Below are 22,854 nucleotides of genomic sequence, written 5' to 3' on the forward strand. Positions count from 1 at the left end.
ACACATACACATACACATTCACATTCACATACACATACACATTCACATACATATTCACATTCACATACACATACACATTCACATACACATTCACATACACATTCACATACACATACACATTCACATACACATACACATATTGAATTTGGTCCCTTTCAATCGCCATCACTTTCTCTCGTCCTCCTTTAACAAAAACAGGAAACATCACTTTAAGGTCTTTTCTAAAACTCCCACTAAGTTTAATTATGGTTGCTTATATGAGCATGAGTTCAGATTATTTACTGGAACAAGGGTAACTTATCAGTGGCTACATGACTGCAGAGGTAATATGGCCTCCTCCAGTACCCAATAACTGCCATAGCACCTCAGTGAGGGGTGAGCCTCAGAAGGCCCTCTTACTCACATGATGAGCTGGTGATGGGTCCAGTCTTGTGCAGGGTTTGTACAGTTACCCCAGCTCTTTTATGACTCAAGTCATTGAATACTCGATATTGGCTGTATTGAAGACAGTAATGTCTATATTGTGTTTCATAGCATTACCCTCTGACTCTTATATTCAACCCCTCTTCCCTGAGCCATGAAGGGGGCTCTAGTCTAGGGCTAGGCACTTCACATCTCTCTGTACATTGCATATTATCTTCACTTTGGCCAATTTTAAATCTTTGCATTAACCTCCACTCTCTGCCAAATGAATCTTCTCTGATAAAGGCTGCAAGTTTCATTAATCTGTGGGAACAAAGATAAATACTTAGAAGGCAGTTTGTTCATTTAGCAGAACAACAGCTGTAACCCTTCCCTGGGACTTCTGACCTCCAGTCACAGGCTTTTAACTAGGTTTCCAGAATTAGGCATGAATTACTGCCTAGGGGATGGTCTCAAGTTTATAGTTTCCTATTTTGATGACTAATTTGAAGAAATCATGTGGGATAACTTGCAAGAAAAGAGTGAGTTATGTTAAATAACATGTTTTTAAAGATCTTATATGCAGTGCCCATACCGCCAAGCTATCCCAAATAAGTGTTAAGAAAGCCAGGGCAGATGCTATGGTTATCTGTATGGTTATGTAAAATTGAAGCTTAATCATGTTAGAAGTCTGTCTTTTCCTCACATACTAGAGCAAAAACATGTGTCTCCATACATGGCTGGAAAGTAACATGGCATATCTGGGTCAGAGGTCTGTAGTTTGCAGTAATAGGAAAGTCTCCATCATGATTTCATGCTGTGGTCAAATTCTGTGTGAAAGGCGTTGAGCCACGGGCACAGTGAGGCTCGGCTTCTTTATTGTTCCAGTCTTTTACTCTGCACTGGACATGCTGTTAGATGAAGCTTTGCTTACCAAGTATGTCTGAAAAATAAAAAGATTGTTTTACACTTCCTATGTATGTCCAAATTGTTGTTAAAGACAGAATTCCAATCTCACAGTCAGAAAATGTGGGGTTTAGGGTGGCAGTTATAATACTGTGACTATATTTCCCAAACCATAAATTGACATGTGGTCTGACAAGCATAAAGTGTACTTCTGGAGACAGTGGGATAGAATATTTGAAATCAGAACTGGAAAATTTGGGACATATGAAGGCTATAAATAGTGGGCAGAGACTGGTTTGTTTCCAACAGAGCTCAATTCCTACTAAGAACCACATAATTAGCCAGCCCCCAGTTGTCATACATATAAATACTGGTACATACAAGAAGCAATTTAAGCTAGCATGGTAAACAAGCCATGCTTGTGCCAGAGGCCTGCCTGGCACACATGCTTCTTGTTCTCAGAGCTCTGCCAATCTATGTGCAGGATAAAGCTGCCCTTGAGCAACTGACAATACAGTTGGGAAACAACGTCGCAGCTATTAAAGACCTAACCGCACATTCAGTACAGTATGTCCACTGACAAAAAATGACAGGTCCTCATTGATGTCTCCTCCTTCATGAAAGAGAAAGGTAGAATTATTTTACCCATCAAGTTTTCAAATGTGCATGTTTTTTTTTCTGGTGAGAGACTTTATTCTAATCAAAGGTTCCAGAACAATACTGAGATTAGAACAAGACAGATGTCACACCAGGGATGTAGCACAGCAAAGCAGAGGTGGCATGTAGTCACAGGATACAAGCTTTACACAGCCTCCTGCAGGAAGTCATATACATTTTAAAATATTTGCACTATGGTTAGGAATAAAGTGCAACACCACTGAGAACTATTATAAGGACCAGGCAGTGACTTGTCCAACACAGGACAGCAGTGAACAAGAACTGTGTAAGACACGTACAATCTCACTGATGATCACTAATCATAACTGGTTGATACCAAACCGTCTATTCTCTTGGGTCTTACCAGCCACCATTGCAATCTCGGCCTTTCCATTTAGTACATGGAAGTGAAAAGCCATTATGAGAAACATTCCCAGCTTCATGAACTTTAATGTAGAGTTCCAAATTAAATCCATACCATGTAACTCCAGACTCCTGATTCTAGATACAGATGATACAGGTACAGATATACAAATACAGGTACAAGTACAGATACAAGTACAGATACACATAACACAGATACACATGATACAGATACACATGATACAGATACACATGATACATATACAGATAGATACAAATACACATTACACAGATACACATGACACAGATATACATGATACAGATAGATATAGATACAGATACACATGATACAGATACAAATACACATGATACAGATACAGATAGAGACAGATACACATGACACAGATACACATGATATAGATACAAAAACACATGATACAGATACAGATAGATACAAATATACATTACACAGATACACATGACACAGATACACATGATACAGATACACATGGTACAGATACATACAGAGTTACACATGGTACAGATACAGATAGATACAGATACACATGATACAGATACAACATTCACAGCAGGAGAAAGCATATTTCCAGAAAGACTTGAAGAGAAGCTCTTCTTTCAGGCCAGTTCTTCCTCACAACACAGGTATCACGATAACTGAAGAGTTTTCTAGAAGAAGCTGAGATGGCTGGGCCCCAAGCTATCTTCTGATTTAGAAACCTGATCTTAATCTAAGGCTTTTGTATCCTGAAGACACTTCTCCACCCACACTGGTAACTCCATTCACACTACCTACAAGGAACTTCTTTGACATATATCTGTATCTAGATTGATTTCTGCTCCTTTCTTCCTGTAAAGAGATTAGTAATTTAACAACTATTGCTACTATTTAGCATGTATTGTTTGCTCAGTAATAACCCACCTCTGAAGATCATTACCAAGTGGCCAGATGGCCCCAGTTCTTTAATCGTTTGGGAATTCTCCAAAATATCTTGAGATGTTATACAATTCTAAATTGATTCCTTGATATTTCATATTGGGTACTCATTCTTCATCAGGGCTGGTGTCTAGGTGATACATTCTTGGTAATTATAGTAAGCCAAATCAGCCTGAGCCAAACACAGGTTAAAGAGCCCTCTTCAGTTCTCAGCATGACCAAATAATAAAATGCTAGAGAGGAAGGCAACAGAGAAGGTATAGATGTAGCTATATAAACACTGTGCAAAGACTATACAAACATAGCTCAAGTAGCTTTTAGTAAGCAGAATATGTAAATTTAAAGGTATAGCACATATACCTAAATTTATAGAATATAAATCTCTACAAATTACTCAATATAGGAAGGCAGAAGAGATGAGAAAATAGGTGAGTCCATTTCTAAAATCTTCATTTGGTGTTGCTGTCATAGAAAAGAATATAAAAAAGGAAAATAGATAGATTTGATCTCATATTCCTGAATAACCTGGATATCAGAAGTTACCTACAATTTCATGCCTCAGATGCACCTTGAAGAAGGTCATTTGAATTATTAACTTAGTTTGTGGGCTTGGTACTAGAAAAGAACATGGTAACTGGCAGACAACAGCTGATGTGTGGATATGCCTCTAGTCTATTCAGAGACTTAAGTAGCATCTTGTCATCTTCCTCACAGTATCTAAGTCACTATGTTACTAAATACATTCCTTTTTATGTCAGAACCACTGTTCTGACATTTATAGGTCAACAAACACCACGAACCAGAAAACACTGCCAAAGGACCATGACAGTCAAAGTAACATGACATGGGCAAAAACAGCTATTCTTTCTTCACCAGGGTTTTTGTGTGTGTGTGTGTGTGTGTGTGTGTGTGTGTGTGTGTGTGTGTCTGTGTGTGTCACACACACAGACACAGACACACACATATGTACATGTATGTCTGTGCACATAGAAGACAGAAGTCAAGCCAGGTGTCATTCCTCAGGAGCCTTTTGTCTTGTTTTTAAGACAGTGGAACACTGGCCTGGAGATCACCAATTAGACCAGGGTGGCTGAGAAGTGAGCTCCAGGCATCTGCTTGCCTCCACATTCCCAGCGCTATGAGTACAAGTACACAGCACCACCCCTGGCTTCCGACTGGGCCCTGGGGATAGACTTCCTCATGCTTGAGTTTTGCCATCTGAGCTCTCTCACCAGCCCTAGTATCCAAAAGTTTTGAAAAAGTAGATCATTCATTGATTTAATAAAAGAGAGGAAGAGAGAGAGAAAGAGAACCACAAAATTAGAAAATTAATGAATTATAGGATTCTCCTTCTGAATAACGTAATGAAAAATACATAGAAATGTTCACTTGCTGACCAAAACCTATTTCCTACTGGCTTCTGCTGATCAGTGAGGTACACAAAAGACTTGGCTTCAATGCCACAAGTTCCCAACCTGAAAAAGTGGGGAAGAGAAAGAAAGGGGCTGCGGGTAGATGAGAGACACCACATCTGTATGATACTTATGCTCTAATTGCAAACTACCCACAGTTATTACATTCTGTTTCATGTGCTTTATATGAGTCAGATGCGGAATTCCCTGTGGTAGTGGTTGCTTTAACTCTCTAGAAACTTGAAGGCAACTTAGAACTAAAAGGAAACGAAAGAAATTGGCTTTAAGAATTAAATGTTTTGAATAGGTCCCTTCCTAATTTGTTCTGTGGAGGAAGGGAACTGAGTCTATCATCAGTGGGGGGCTTTCAAGTGCATCTAATCACAAGCATGTGTGACACCAACAGTGAGGGCTTGATGAGCAATTAAATGCCAAATTACATGCAAGGAGGCCCTGCATTTTAGTCTGTGTGACTTTACCCTCAGGAAAACATACGGTAGCCTTCCAAGTTGAGAATCAGTTCCTTAACACAAGTAAGTACCCTGCAAATACAACTGTGCTCTAAATTAGGGGCACAATTTCAAGCTCAAATCATGATGCTTAGCCTTCATATGCTGCTTATCTTTCCAGACCTTGGTACTAACCCACAGGAGCTTATTAACATGATCCCCTTGTCAATCCAGAGCTCCATGAAAAGTGTTGGGTTTGTTATCATTATCAGCCTGAGAGATAGCCAAGGAAGAAAGAATCAACCTGTGTGGTCCTTCATGCTTCTTCAGCAGGTCTGTCTCTATTCCTCAAATAAATGACTGAAACCTTTCCTCAGCTATATCCCTAGTGCTGTGGAGGTTGGTGGGGTAGGCAATGAGAAAAGACAGCCACTCTTTCTTTAATTTTTCTCTTTCCAATGCAAATCTTGGCCATTGAATAGAAATTTCATTGTACCAAAATAGATCCATGGCTAGGACCCCATAGAACATCTTCAGAAAATAGCATGTAGTAAGGTATTAGAATTCTGTATTTGGAAGTCACAAATTTTTGTCAAAAACTATTACACTAGCCTTTCAAATTTTGTAATTGTCAAGTTAGTATCTCAGTGTTGAGATAGAGTGATGAGAGATTCACATGGCAGCAGCTACACAGCCTAACAAGGCAGCCAAAAAGGGCAGGTACCAGTAATGGACAAGACTAAGAGCCACTTTTGAAAAAGCCATGCTGGAGATGGGTTGTGTGTAATTTCCTGAGGTTAACTGAGGGGCAACAGAGGCATGGGCTATAGTGCTGTTAGACAATTCTACATCTAGGCTTCACTGATGGCTTTGCAAAGGGTGTAGGAGAGCAAGTCAGGAGAAAAAGTAGAAGAAAGATCAAACAGAATGTAGCAGCCATGGATGTGGTACTTAGGAGGCAAGCATTAGGGAGACTGTGGGAAAACAGAACTAGAAATAGTGAACACAAGGAAACAAAGATGTCCCACAGCACAGCAGAGGTTGAGGTCAAGGAGCTTAGGGCTGGCTCCCAGAATGATGGAACGAAGTGTCAGTCCTGAGACCTCCCACTCGAACTTTTAAAGACAATATATATCACCTGTTTGATTTTAGTTGTTGATGGTGGCATACAAAGAAAATCAGCAGATTAAAGTGATTGTCAGGAGAGCGGGGGATGGTGAAAGGCCTGGGATGCTGGACATCTCCGCTGTGGACTCTAGGCATCTTTTAGCTGCCTTTGCAGATTCCAGCATCCTGATGACGTGTGAGTGGTTTCAGCTGGGGGAATAGCACTGCTGGCAAAGGGTTTCTGTGGGCACAACAGGTCCCTGCCTTCCCAGTTTGTTTACTCTCTTTCCTTTTGTTAGTCAAGGCTGCCACATTTCTACAGCCTTATTTAGGAGGAGGAGGAGAAGAGAAGGAAGAGGAGGAAGAGGAAAAGGAAGAGGAGGAGGAGAAGGAGGAGGAGGAGGAGGAGGAGGAGGAGGAGGAGGAGGAGGAGAAGGAGAAGGAGAAGGAAAAACAGAACAAGCTTGCCTTAACATGTCTCATCTACTTCCTATTTGGCTGATGAGCAGAAATTTCAGCAGTTGATATTTTGTGCCATATCATGCTACAGAGCATGACCACTCACTGACAGAGCTACCCCAATGGTGTGCTGCCACATGCCTCTCTGGAGCTCTGTGTGGCACTGTCATGAGTCATGAGCTAAACTGTTGTAGAGGTGAATTGCCACGAGAGTCTCAGAAAGAAATGTGGTAGTCATGTGTGATCATACAACATCATGGGTAGTTATGAACTGATCTGAAACAATGCTGTAAAATTTATTCTTCTCATCAAAAGACTATAACCTTGGTATATAGTATTGATAACATGACAGGGACCAAAGTCCCAATTTAAGAGGAGAAAGGAAAGGCCACATAGTAGAGTGGTTTATATTATCAGTGAAGTACTAGGAAAAACCCTTTTTAGGGGATCTATATAGTTGAAATTACTGTTTACTAATGGATCTAACCTATTTATAGGATTTCCCCAAAATCAAACTGTTGAATCACAATAGCTGTAGAGCCTCCACTGAATTAGAGGGAAAATGTAACTAAAATATCACTGGTGTTCTGGGAATCTATCTCCGCAAGGACAATGCTCCCCAAGGGAACTCTCAAGTATGGAGATCCACTGCCTAGGAAGACAGAGCCATGAAAAATTGCTATCTTGGATATTTGAGTATACAATGAGTTGAAAAAGACCAAGAAAGGACCTGTGTTCCTGTTGTACCTTGGACAGACACTTCATAGACTTATTCTCAGTATCACAGGGAGACATCAGGTCTGCCCTTGTCCACAACATATCATGGTTTCAATCTATACACTTTCCTTTGGGTCCTCAGTTCTCTCCCTGAATCACTCAGTAGATTCCTGATGATCTTATACAGTATTTTCTCTTCCTTATGGATACACATTTCAGAGTAATCAAAAAAAAAATGCAGCCATTTGCCCATTAATGTCAAGGCTTAAAGATCTATTTCAACGAGTAATAATTGTAGTGACAAATTGAGTTGTAGGTTTTACCACTTTGCTTTGATGACTGTCACTCTAATAAGGATCATGTAAGATGGTGGATATTATCCAGGCTTTCCCCCCAAATGTCTAGAGGAGTAGCTTTCATATTCATAGGCAAAGTTATCACATTTGGATCAGTTGGATCCCTCCAAACCCTTTCTTTCTTTTGGTCAATACAAATGACGTGAAGTTTCTTAAATAGCCCAGATTCACTCTGGGGCTCACCCTTGTATTCTGGACCCATCTCTCAGAAAGTTTCATCATATTAAAATTCTACTCACTAGTTTAAGGTATAGGATGATTAAAAAATTACCCGTTAAACAACACCTTCCTCAGAAAACCCCTTACTATTACATACACAACATAAGTAACTTTTTTTCTTCTCAGACTTCCAAGGAGCCCTAAAATGGGTTAGACAACTGTTTGGAAGTTAGAAGTCTTTACTTGTTCACTTAATACTTAAAATACAGGAACTCTGACTTCTCCTACCCTGGAGTTCACATTCTTAACCAATGGGAAAGAGCGTAGAATAGCATGCTGGGGCACATATTCAAATATCTATTATTTTTCTTAAGATGACTTTAATCCATTTACCTTCCTCTGCCCACAAGCTCCTGGGAGAGGAATAGTATGAGCTCCATCAGCCACTGGACAGAATTATTTCTCTAACTGGTCCATTGTTGATGGTTAATTTTCATTGTCTGCTTGATTGGATTAAGGAATGCCTAGGCAATTAGCCAAGTATACCTCTGGGTGAAACTGTGATGGCATTTCCAGAGACCATGAGACAGATCTTATCTCATCAATGGATTGTCCCCTTAATGGATTCATAATATTATGGCTTTGTTACAAAGTAGTAGGAAGATAGGAGGTTGAAGGACTAGGTCACCAGAGAAGTGTCCTTACAGCTTGTAATGGTTTGAATATGCTTGCACCAGGGAGTGACATTATTAGGAGTTGTAGCCTTGTTGGAGTAGGTTTGGCTTTTGTGGAGGAAGTCTGTCACTGTGGAAGTGGGCTTTCAGTTTTCTCCTGGCTACCTTCTGAGCAAGATGTGGAAATCTCAGCTATTTCTCCAGCACTATGTCTACCTGGATGCTGCCATGCTTCCTGTCTTGATGATAATGGAGTCAGCCTCTAAACTTGTAAGCCAGCCCCAGTTAAATGTTTTTCTTATAAGAGTTGATTTGGTCATAGTGCCTCTTCACAGCAATGAAGAGCCTCACTAAGACAGAGCTTTACCTTGACCTCTTCCTGTACCTTTCCCTCTGTTTCCCATTCACTAGGAAATGAGTCAGCAATCCCTGCACACTCTGACTTCCTTGACATCCTTTCCAAGAGCATCAGATCAAGGGACAAGAGTCTACCCTCTGAAGACAGGAACCAGACTGCATTGTCCCAATCTCAAATCTTTCATCACGGCTATGAAACAAGTGACTAATATGCACAGCCAGAGCAGACATCTCCCCCTTCTTCTCACAAAGGTTCTTATGAGTGGCTCTGCTTTGCATCCCACACCCCTGAAAGCCCACAGCAGCTCCTCTTTTCTTAGTGTTGTGTCAACACCACTGTTCACGTGCTTCAGAGCATGGTCCTTTAAACAGGACTGCCTCATCTCCACTGACTCTTGCATCATCTTGTGAGCACATTTTCCCAGGGATCTAGTAGACACCATGGCCCCCATCATTATTTCATTTTGTGGTTCTAAATATGAGCACCCCAAAGGAGCAATTTAGAAATTAGTGGCTGTGGCTTTAAGGGTCTCAGAATAATTAGGCACATTACAGGCCTTGGTGAGAAGAGTGACAGATACTTGTCCTCTGTGGTGTCTGGGGCAATGCTATGCAGTAGATAATTGCCTCTTACCCTGCATAACTTTTAAGATGTCTGGCTTAATTTCATGGAGAAGAAAAACTTAAATACACATATGAAAAACTGTACCAACTCCCTACTATGTGCTAAGTGTTCTTTTGGGGATTCAGAATAAGTAACATTCTCTGCTATCTGGGATTTATAAAAGCATTACATTCCCTGAGCATGGAATCTAACTCGATTTTTAACAGGCAGTACTTTTGTGCTGTCTGAGTAGCCAGTGTTTTCCTGAAATGCAACCACCATGCAAATCAAGGGAATATGGTGATTTTTATTCTGAAAGGTTCCAAGTATTGCTCACTGTGTCAGAAAACCACATCACTAATTGTATCAGTCCTATAAAGGCCACATCACTATTTCAGTGTGTCTATCTAATCCTTACTGCTAGCTGTTGCATCAACAGGGTCCTGTGGAATAGCCACATGTTTTCCACTTCCATGTTCTTCTCACATAGCCATGTCTATGCAGTTATATTCAGAAACAGGTATCATAAACATCTGTCAGCTCTAGCTGCTTTTCAGTATAATTTTTATACTATGTTTTTGTTTTCTAGTATATGTGAGGCTGGCTGTATTATCCATGAATCTCATTTTAAGATGGAAAGTGGAGCTGGAGAGATATCTCAGTGGTTAAGAGCACTGGCTGCTCTTCCAGAGGTTCTGAGTTCATTTCCCAGCAACCACATGGTGGCTCACAACCATCTGTAATGGGATCTAATGCCCTCTTCTGGTGTGTCTGAAGACAGCTACAGTGTACTAATATATATTAACTAAATAAATCTAAAAAAAAAAGATGAAAAGTGGATATAAAATTGTTTTTCGAACTAAGAGAGCTTCCTTTATCTGAGAAATTATAGAACACTTGCTTAATTAAATACCTGACTGGCTAGTCTTCAGTAGTGATCTCCTTCCCCACAGTGTCTAGTAAAGTCTGAAGAAGTAGGAGCTGATTCAAATTCCCCACTTTATAAACTGAAGGTCATTCAGATCAGTGAATCTGAGGAACACTTTCTCCAGGAACCAAAAATGTTTCATCCCAAAAATAAATACATTTTGAGTATTAGCCCTCTGTCAGATATAGGGTTGGTGAAGATCTTTTCCCCATTAGATAGGTGGCCATTTTGTCCTATTGATGATGTCCTTTGCCTTGCAGAATCTTGTCAATTTCATGAGGTCCCACTTATTAGTTATTGATCTTAATGCCTGAGCTATGGATGTTCTGTTCAGGAAGTTGTCTACTGTACCAACGTGTTCAAGACTGTTTCCCATTTTCTTTTGTTTTAGATTTAGTGGGTTTAGTTTTATGTTAAGGTCTTTGATCCACTTGGACTTGAGTTTTGTGCAGGGTGATAAATATGGATCTATGTGCATTTTCTACATGTACACATTCCGTTAGACCACTACCATTTGTTGAGATGCTTTCTTTTTTTCCATTGCATGGTTTTGACTTCTTTGTCAAAAATCAAGTGTCTGTGGGTATGTGGGTTTATTTCAGAGTCTTTGATTCAATTCCATTGATCAATCTGTCTATCTCAATAATGGAGATGATTACCTCTAGTGAAATAATGGTTACAAATTGAAGCACATGCACATACACACATGCACACACACATACACACACACACACCACAGTTACAGTGATTTCAAGCTAAGCTAATTTCCTGAAATTCTCATACATTTCTACTTCAATTGAATAAATAATAAAAATATACTCAGTGATGACTTATTCCTTATAAAATCAAAGAGCATACTATAACCCTTAAGCTGTTTAGGAAAGTTCCAGAAGGCTTCATAGATACATATGATAAACTAAACAGCCCTCTGCTATGCCCTGACAGACATAGGACTACTTGATTAGGCAGAGAACCCTAGCCTCCTGGAAAACACAGAGCAGTCTGGCAGGAAAGGGAAACCAGAGTATAAAACAGCAGCCTTGCCCCTGACACTTGTTACCTGGTCTGCTGGGAAGGTTTCTTTCTGCATCAGTCAAGGTTCAACAAGAGAAAGAACCAGCAATAGATATGTATGTTAGAAATTACTGTAACAAGTTGCCATATGTGGTCATAGGGGTTGGTGAGGCAGTCCAAAATGCATAGCACAGGACACTGGGAAATGCAAGCTGGAGACCAAGGTATGTCTATAGGAGGAACTTCTTCCTTTTAGGAAAGTCAAAGATCTGACAAACTCATGCTGGTGGGGTTTAAATATTTCCCCAAAGTTGTGTGCTAGAAAAGGAATTCCCAGTGCCACAGTGTTGGGAAGTGGCATCCTACAGGAGGTGGTGGTGGCTCTCTCTTACTCTCCTGTTCAGTGGACCTTCCACCTTCCTATGTGATGACCTATGCCAAGACCTTGGACAGTTGTTGCCATCTTGATACTGACAGGCCAAGCCTCCACAACTGAGAAAGAGTTTATTTTTATGAATTACTCAGTCTGTGGCGTTATGTTAAAACACCATAGAAAAAGACATAAGTCCACTCAGACTGTAGATAATAATCTCCCTTATTAAAGGTAACTGACTGTGCATTATGCATATCCATGAAACAACTATGAAGCAACATACAGATGTTTGGCTGAGTCCCTGGGGACTGCACCCGAAGCCAAAAAGGCAAAGAACAACCCACAGTCTGTAGTTTGCCCATCATGCATCTCCTTAAAGCAAACTTTCTCCAAACAAGGGCAATAATGAAACCACACTCCCACTTTCCCCACCTTTGACTTTGGTAAAGTGTGTGCATTTCCTGTTATATCGTTGCTTCCATTCTGTGATACAAAATTGACTCCTATTGATAAAATGTAACTGGAAATTGAAGGTGAAAACAACAATGTTTACATGTATGTGTACTGATGATGGAATAAGGGATACTTTGTAAGTATTACAATACTGTCCTCACCTGTAACAATCACAAGGCTCATTGGATATTGTCCCTACAGGAACTGCTGGTCACAAGCACCCACAACATTGGTATCAATGTTGGCTTCTTGACAGTAAGAAGAAGCTGATAATGGTTTCAGGGTGAGGACTGTGACAAAAGAGAACGATTATCAGGTTTTTATGGAACAGGAAGAGAATTAAGAAATGAACGTAGAAGTGAGTGGTGTTAAAGCAGGAATTATTAATAACAATCTATCAACAACTGTCCTTACCCCTTATAAAGGAAAGTTATCTTTGTAACAGAAATAACTACAGAAAACCACAGCCAATCAATATGCACAGTTGTGGAGCCCAACCCCAATGGATACATCTACAACACTTCCACCCTAAGGATCAAGAGAAAGCAGAAAGATGATAGGAGCCAGAGGATAAGGGAGTGTGCTGTGCAGTTGTGTCTTCTAGTGATATAAGAACTACGCTTATGAAGTCTCATCAACCAAAGGTGACCTGAACAAGGATGATACCAGTAGACAGGCCAAACTGCATAGGGAAAAGCCCACGCAGTCCTCAACCCTACAGAAAGAACTATAGGCAACTGAGGAAAGCTGGGAGTGGGAGAGGTGGTGTTGTTACCCAGAGGAGGGCACACCAGTCAGTTATGCCAAATGGTCAGCCCTAAAGACATCCACACAAGTAACATTGTATGACCTCAAAAGGCTACACATACGCATTCGATAACCATGGATGGAAGAAAGAGGTCATGCGCATGAGGAAGAGTGAGGAGTTGGGTATGAAATAGTCTGGAAGAAAGGGAACGAAGAAATGTAGCAAACAAAACACAATCTCAAAAATAAACAAAATGGGAGGGTTAGAAAACAGTTCTTTCTTATAAAGGAAGTACGTTCTTCGACAGAAAGACTAAGTACAGGAAACACCCCGATTATTTCCTGAATATGCACACAAAGAGGAAGGCTTCCCATCAGGGAGCAAAGCTGACTCTGACCTGTGAAACATGTACATTTCATCTTTCCAGGGAATAATGAGTTATGAGCAATGACCCCCTCGCTCCCTCTACATTTGCCTCCAGTCAGCAAAGAGAACTCTGGGTAAAAACCCGAAGGAGACTGGGGATGATTTTTCAACATGAAGGCTTTATTAGAAAACTGATTTAAAAAAAAAAAAGTTCCACAGAGAGGAACACACAGAGATCTTAAAAGAGAGGAAGACCAAGAGACCAAGAAGTAACTGAAGAAGCCTAGGGCTAGGAGATGTGTGGACCAAGCAGGAAAGAACATCCTTACCCAAGCGTGGCTGAGGGTGTAGCCTGAACCATCACCACTCAAAGAATTCCATGAAAGTAGGACCACTTTGTTATACAAAACTAGCCGTAGCTGACTTTTTACCTATATATGAAATAATCTTATACATTATCAATATACAATTATCTTAATTGTTATATATACAATGATCTTAATTTTTATAAAACTACAACGTACTTTAGGAAGACAAGCTAGTTTCAAAATGCTAGCTCCCTTTTAGCCATGGAAGAAATGCTTATATTAAGTGGCTTTGTATTTTCTAGTTACAGTGATAAGCATGTTGATTTTTTCATCATCAGAGACAGTAATATCTTCCTGAAAGACAGCCATTTTCCACCAAACTGATGCTCAGTCCAAAACAATGCTGGCTACTTACAACCTACCAATATCACATCTGTTCATGAACAACTCTCTATCCACTGCTTTCATTACTAAAGCTCCAGTTTTCTTCAGAGCCTTTGTTTGCCATTCAATTTAAGTACAAACATAGTGAATAAATGCATGAACGGCAAAGCCAACATTTTCTTGTTTCAAGGTAGAAAGGGAAACTAGTACAAAGGCCAGAGAGTCGAGTTTCCTCCGGACTCTGCTAAAGAATTCACAGTGAGGCCCCTGCAAAACCTTTCTCAGTGCGGTAGCCTGCCCTGCTATAAAAGGGGAGCCACGAGCCAGACTGTCTCCCAAAGGCCCCTCCAGGACTGCCATCCTACCATTTATGTATTCCTTGGGGGAAGGAATAGCAAGCAGGCTGACTTGTCCTCATGGCCCCGTGATAGAAATCACACCTCCTGCGAGACCCTTCTCTCTATCTCATCTCGCCCTCCCTCTCAGCCTGCTTTCTCTTGACAGTCATTTGGCAGTAAAACTTCTTTTTCACTCCTAACACTTCAGCAAATCCTGGCCGTTACTCAGATACTTCAGCTCTTATTGGTGCTGTTTAGCTCTGGCACTCAGCGGGGGTCTAAATAGTTCTTCTTTTCCGAACTGCAACTTCTTCTAACAAATGTCCACCCCCACCCCCACCTTCTTGCTGAGAACTTGGCCAGCCTCTTCCCCATGGTCCTTGCTGCTATCATTAGTAAGCACGTGTGGACCCACATCCAGGCTCCCACTTGCTTTACAGATCTGAACGCCTCCAAATCTTAATGCTATCCTATCTACTTTCAGAAATGCAGTCATTTGTCCTTGGCTTGATTTTTCCCAGAACTGACTGGCACAGGAAGCCTTTTTGGAAGGGCAGTTGGCACAAGGCTCGATTGGCAGGTTCAGGGGAATCATTTCAGTTACACTTTCATCTGCCAAGTGTGCATTCCCTGGTGACCCCGTTTGAATTTTAAGTTTCCATCAAGACCACCTGCCTGGTGTTAATTAGTTATGGTTTTGTATTTTATATGCAAACTTATTTTTTCCCATCCATGAGCTGGCACGGCCCCACTGGGCTTCTCTTACAGTTCTGCACAAGCAGCTTTCTCAATTAACCCAGAAACATGCTGTAGTCAGGGCAGAGAAGCATTCACAGAAATCGGAGGATAGGAATTTGGGGATTACAGGGTTCAAGTCAATCCTAGCAAAGCAAGCTTGCCTCTGTCACAGTACTTGTTTGCTTAAGAATGTTGAGTTTATAATTTGGAGCAATTCCTTCTTACTCTACACCTCACATGACCATTGCCCTCTGTAGTAATCTGCACAGTAGGAGGGCCTGTGCTCTCCTACTATGGGCACACGTGTACTGATTTTAATACTGTTTTAGAGACCTGTATCCTTGCCATTCAGTCGTAGTGTAGATAGCAATTACTAATCCTAGTTGATCAGGATCCCTTACTTTATTTGGAACCTGCAGAAGAAACAACCTATCCTGCCTGCATGAAAAGGTTAAAAGACAAACCTTCGTTTTCGTCCAGTGATGTGGAGCATGTCAGAAGATGTGTTCTGATCAGATTTTCAACATTGTACCCTACAGTTTTCAATCAACTATCAATGCTAAGAAAAAAACATTCAAAAATGGGAGATTCACCTACTCTCAAGAAGTAAAAAAAAAAAAAAAGAGTTGATACTACGTATAAATGAAACAGGGTATAAGAATTCGTTCAGTTTTCCACTACAAGTTAAAAAAAATGAATCTGAGAGAGTAGGTCATGAAGCAGCAACTGTATCTGAAGGACCATTATGAATCTGATGTTTGTGTCTTTCCCAGATTCATGTGTTAAAACCATCTTCATCACTGTGATATCAGGTGGTGGGCCCTGGAGGCAATACGGTTTTGAGGGTGGAACATTCATGAAGTAAACCTGATTAATGCTAACCCTTAGAGACTCCAGAGAAAGATCCAGCATCCCAGATGTCCCTACAACACACACCAAGACTCCCATCTACAAACCAGGAAGCAACCCTATGAGATGCTGAACTCCAGCCTCCAAGGTTGTGAGTTTACATTTCTATTGTCAATGAGCTCTTGGTTTGTGGTATTTGGTTGGAGCAGCTTAAACAAATTATGACAAGGCACTTTGTTTTCCCATCAGTTGATTTCTGTATGATTTTAGTATAAGTGCTGCTAAAGCGAGCACGATTTCTGTATGATTTTAAAACAAGGTTGTTAACTGAGATAGAATCATCAACCTGATATTGTTCTCAAACATACACATACTTGAGTTGTCATATCATATCTAGAGGAGTGACAAGAAGGGATATCTTTATAGAAATACTGCTGCTGTATCATGTGGCCTACACAATCTGATTTTATATCCTACCATGCCAGCATCTAAATCAAGGGCTAAAGTGGCTGAAAAGACAAGGTATGGAATTACTTTTCCACTATAATTTAATGGACAATTTTTTGGGTGCTAAGTACTAAATAGCTTTAGGAAATGATGGAAAACACCAGTCCCAGGAATTGGAGTGATTTCATTTCGCCGTTTGTCCCTGTAGACCTACAAATAACAAGGGATTACCTGCAACAGGAAAAACCACTGGCCAATATGAGCCTGCCTTCCCCACTGACTGCTTCATACAGACATTGCCCCAGGAAGCCTTTCAATGGGGGAAGGAACAAGGCTGTGATGAGTAAGATCACCCAGCTGGAGCCATGACAGACTGACACTGGCTGAGAAACTTATCTAAAAGCAAAGGCCTCATGTAAATAGCATGGTCCATATCAGTTTTCAGATATTATGAATGCTAATTCATAATACATACTTTAGACATTACAGATCTTGGAAATGATTTCTTCTTCCAGAGGTGATGACAGAGTTTACTAAGCAGTTTCTTACACTGTGCTGCTGCTGCTTGGCCATAGCTGTGGCAATCTCCAGAACTTACACACAGTTGTGCTCTTCACCTAATCAGAATTTACAGTCATCCCTTTGGTGAACCCTTTTTTAAAAAGCAATACAGGAGGGATTAGAAAGAATGAGTATTTGGTTCTAATGGTACTGCTAACTCTCTTCTCATGATCAGTGCTCTCAGGGCAGAGGCACAGGGCTGTCTTTCAGAGCAAGATATTAAACATCATTTTGTGGCCATACGCCAGGAGCAGCCATCTCACACATCCATTTCTTGGTTGCTCTTGCTATTTTGAGCTAAATTCTTTTACCTTCTAGGAACTGGCTGGATTTTTCTTTGATAGACAGAGATCATCTTTGCAATAATTGCTGTTTTGTCATTAATTCCCATTCTAAATTACTTCATTTTCTAATGCACTGACATCAAGCCGTTTATTCATATTGGCAATTTGTACATCCTTCATATCCACACTTCAATTTCAACTCTAATTTCACAACCTTGAGATGAAAAGAGTCTGCCTTATTTATAACCAGGCACAGTCCCTATAATCTCAATACCTGAAGCACAGGTGCTGTGTACAAAGTAAGGCCGGCCTGGGCTACATAGTGAGTTACATGGCTTATTTTTAAAAGAAAGCACCAAAGGGCAGGTAGATAGTGTGATGGATGAACTCTGTTTTTGAGACTCAGCACATTGGACTTTCCCAGGGCTAAAGCTCTCTATAGGTTACCTAGCCCCAAGGATTCACCCTGAATCACAGGCACACCTGAGTAACACTGAAGGAACTTGTGGTGGTTTGAATATGCTTCGCCCAGGAGGTGGCAATATTAGGAGCTGGGGCCTTGTTGGAGGAAGTGTGTCATTGTGGGGTTGGGCAATGGGACTTTCTGCCCAAGCATGTGGGGGTCAGTCTTCTCCTAGCAACCTTCAGAGGAAGATGCAGAACTTTCACCTGCACCATGCCTTCCTGGATGCCACCATGCTCCCCCTTTGACAATAATGAACTAGACTTCTGAACCTGTAAGCCAGCCACAATTAAATGTTGTCCTTTATAAGAGTTGTGTTGGTCATGGTATCTTTTTACAGTAATAGAAACTCTAACTAAGACAGCACTCAACAGGCTGTATTTATAAGCTTACATGTGTGTGCATAAAAATGTAATGACAATAATTACAAAATAAGAACCTATGAATTTGAGAGGAAGTAGGGAAGGTCTTGGTGGGATTGGAGGATGGATAGGGAGGAGGAAATGATGTAGCTACAGTAGTGAATGTCTCAAAGTATATTTAAAGACAAAGAACATCTAAGCTACATAAGCAAGTTACATAATGTTAGTTGAATGCTGATAAAGAAGGAACTGAAACTAGAATGTGGTTATCTGACAAAAGCTGTTATCATAACATCCATACAGTTAGCAATAAGGAGGGGGAGACTGAAAGAGCAAGGATACATCATTGCCTGTAGATAGCAATTCCTTCTTAGCCTTGACTAGTTAGCTCAAAATGAGCCAAGTATTAATCAGAACTAGAATGTAATATCTGGCAAGAATCTGTGATTGGGACTCAAACTTGATCCTAACAATAATCAAACAGTAATTGTTACAAGGGTTACTGATTTGGGCTTTAATATTCATATTTCTTTCATTCTTAATCTGTTTTTTTTATGTACTTTCTACGTCTAAGTTCTAATTGTTAAATATTTACATCTTCATTATTCTATTTCTAGATCAAAATGAAAACAGTTGTTTTAAATCTACCTACACCACATTAGGAAGACGCCGTGGCCACTGTGCTGAATGTTCTCCAAAGCACTGCATGTAGCTCTCTTCCCATGTGGGTAAAACCGTCCAGAGTTGAGCTGATACCCATGTCAGCAGGGTTTATAGATAGGCATATAAAAGAAACAAATAGCTCACAGTCCCATAATGGAAATCGCAAGAGATAATACACTTTCATTTCTAATGGTTTGATATTAATAGCAAACTAATAGCAAATGGGCATTGAAAAGTATTTTAAGGAATGATGGTGACTTTTTGATCTATTACAAAATTTTAAGGTATTTGTTTCTGCCTGGTGATCAATATTATATTTTGTCAAAATAGTATCTCTTCATTGGCTCAAAGTGAACCAACCAACGAACTTGAACCTAAGAATAGCTGAGTGGACCAACATATTTAGATTAAAGGGTATTTTTTTCCAATGTTATTTTCAGTGAAACAAAGATTTGTAATGTTTTCAATAGTGTTTATAGCTTTTAAGAGGAAAATTATGTCAGAAGAATTACTATGCTTTTAAATATCCCAAGTAGAGTGTCTTAGTTAGGGTTTTACTGCTGTGAACAGACACTATGACCAAGCCAGCTCTTATAATGACAACATTTAATTGGGGCTGGCTTATAGTTCAGTGGTTTAGTCCATTATCATCAAGGCTGGAACATGGCAAAATCCTGGGAAGCATGGTGCAGGAGCCAAGAATTCTACATCTTCATCTGAAGGCTACTAGGAGAAAACTGGCTTCCAGGGAGCTAGGATGAGGGTATTAAAGCCCACACTTAAAGTAATACACCTACTCCTACAGGGGCACACCTTCAAATAGTGCCACTCCCTGAGCCAAACATATGTAAATCATTACATTCTACTCCGTGGCCCCCATAGACTTGTTCAAACATATGAGTCTATGGGGGCCATACCTAAACATAACATAATGCAAAATACATTTAGTCCAACTTCAAAAGTCCCTATAGTCTATAACAGTCTCAACAATGTTAAAAGTCCAAAGTTCAATGTCTCTTCTGAGATTCATCCAGTCACTAAACTGTAATCCCCAAAGCAAGACAGGAAGCCAGCTGGGCAAACTCCAAACTCTGCATCTCCATGGCTGATGTCAAAACGGTCTGCAGATCTCCAACTCCTTTTTCATCTTCATTGATTGCAATAAACTTCATTCTCCTGTTCTGGTTCCACTTCCTATTAGCAGCTTTTCTCAGCAGATAGCCCACAGCTTTGGCATCTCAAACATCTTGGAGTCTCCAAAGCAACTTCAGTGTTACAGCTTCTTGTTTCAATGTCTGGGATCCACACATGATCTTCTGGGCTCTTCAAAATGCTGGCATCACTTCTCCAACTCTGCCCTCTGTAGCACTCTAAGCTCAGGTTGATCCACTCCACTGCTGCTGCTGTTCTTGGTGATCATCCCATGGTACTGGCATCTCCAATACATTGGGGCATTCCATGGCAAGTAAGCTTTATCAATAGCCTATAAGGCTCTCTTCATGGTGCCAAGCCTCAAATCCTTTGCATGACTCCTTCAGTCCTGGGCCATCAACTGGATCCTTACTGGGACTGCTCTCAGATATCTTGTTGTTGTCCTGTGTCATGGAGATCCTGTAGCTTTCCATCTGCAGGACTGGCTGCTACATCATGCATTCTAGCAGTTCATAGATGGGTAGATGTTGAGGTGGACCAACACAAAGGCCTGGCTCTTGGCCTGAGTAGTAGCTGAGTTGTTCAGTCTGACAGCTCTCCTGTACTCTCACCACCAGAGCCAGCTCTCCAGCACTGTCAGGGCTAACTTAACCATGCGTAGCAGCTGGCAAGGGGCAGGGCCAGCTCTCCTGCTCTCACACCCTCATGGCAGCTCACACACGTTGTGGCCACAGACCGAGCCATGGCCCTCAGTGGCAGCACAGACTGGGACTGCACCATGGCCTCAGGTAGCAGGGCAGGCTACTCACATCAGGCTGTTCCTCAGCACCTCTGAGTCTCCAGTTCCCCCTCCCATCACAGTGCTCAAACGGTTCTGCTTCTCTTTCTCTCCCTTCTCTCTACCACATACTTATATATTTTAGTGGCTCTAGCTGAAGGCCTATACCAGGCAGACAGGGCTCTGAGTGTCTTCCATCTACCCCCGCTGCATGACAAGCTTCTGTGGAGTCATTTTAAGAGCTGCCTGTGCTGGTGCCTAGAAAATTTAGATTGATAAACACTGGCACATGCTGAACATCTGTAAACCAAATTCTGGAATCCCAAATTCTCCCAAATCTGAAATTCTTTGAGCACCACAGTGAGCCCAGCAGTGCACAGTGCCATGACTGAGGTTGAGCATGGAGTCATTGTCAACATGTGAGTACACTAAAGACAGTCTGTAAATTACCCTCAGGCTGTGTGTACAAGGTTCATATACTTGAAATATGAGTGAGTTTGTGTTTAAACTTGGATCTCAGCCCCAAGATGCCTTATTACGTATGTGCAAATATTCAACACTTAAAAAAAACATTTAAACCATTTCTCCTTTAGAGCTTTTTGGATAAAGCAGTAACTGAAGCAACAAATGGCTGAAACACAAAGGATTCAACATCAGGAAAATGTCTTGTTTGTCTGAAAACCAGGGAGGAAAAGTATCACTGTGATCTAAGCACCATTTATCTGTTAGAAGTTTTATCCCAATTAACTATGTCATATTGGATACACCAAAACTCTTGAGCACCTTAAATTCTACTCATCACCTACACAAAGCCTTAGTCAGGATTTAGATTTGCCTTAAACCCTGGGTGATCTCCCATTACGAAGAACTTTGTATATATCTGCTTATAGCAACAATTCAACACGTACAGGGTCTCTCACTGTGTTCTTTTAAGCCTAGTTTTTTTTAAAAAAGAGACATCATGTCTGCAGATTATAAAGCATAAAAAGCCAATTTCCCCAATATTTTTGATTAAGACTAAAACCATAATTTTAATCAGCTTTACTAGGAATCAAATAATTTTCCAGGAACCTGGCCCAAATGTTCTACCTAATATATACAGTCCACATGATCTCCATAAAAATCCAAGTAATGTGTTTTATGAATAAAAGATTGATACAATATTTCTATAAAGCCAAAAGCATTTTTTAAAAGTCACTGTCATTAGAATTAGATTGTTTTTTCAGCATTTCCTTAATTAGTTCTCCAGTGGGCTGGATTTATCTTTTTATGAAAGGTATAAGAAAAAAATTTTGAGCAATTATTAACTCACTGTGAAAGTACTTACATATTGTTTCCAAGGAGATTAGAATAACTTTAAATTTTCTAAAATTTACAGAAATGAAAGGAACATGACCAAATTTGAGTTTGCTCAAAAAGCAAAAATAGAACTGGCTGCCAGGCTGTCTGTGTGCCAGCCATCAAAGCTCCAAAAATGTCATACACGATTAAAGACAGGCTCCTCTAAACTCACGCTTTCAAATGCTCATAACAAAAGGACATAGATTCTTTAGTATTGTTTGAAAGAAAGGGTACAAAGCCAAACTGAGGCAAAAGGTTGGGGCTTTTTTCTTTCTTTAGGGAAGTAACTTTCAACCTATCATTCTCATGAGAGCATATTGACACTATAAATATCCTCTCTGATACACACCCACCCACAAATATAATGGGTTTCTAATCACATTCTTCTTAATCATCTCATTAAACAAAGGATGCCAACACAATGAATATTCCTATAGCAGCATGCTAAATCCTAGAAATACATGCATGGAGACTCCGGAGATATCACAGACCATTTGACAAGGAGTAGAGCAGATGCCACAGAGGATGCAGAACCTGAATGGGCAGGGTGTGGTTGGATGTCTTCATAGCCACCAGCTTCCCAAAGACCAGACAGGGCATGTGAGAGACAAGGTACACAAGCCCCTCCTACCCTGATATCTTTACCATTGGATGTAAAGGATAACATATATACAACACATTGAACCTAAAGAACATACTGAATTTCTTAGAGTGCTTGAAAAGAGTT

The sequence above is a fragment of the Grammomys surdaster genome, unplaced genomic scaffold, assembly GCF_004785775.1.
Source record: "Grammomys surdaster isolate TR1022 unplaced genomic scaffold, NIH_TR_1.0 64, whole genome shotgun sequence".
Classification (NCBI taxonomy): Eukaryota; Metazoa; Chordata; class Mammalia; order Rodentia; family Muridae; genus Grammomys; species Grammomys surdaster.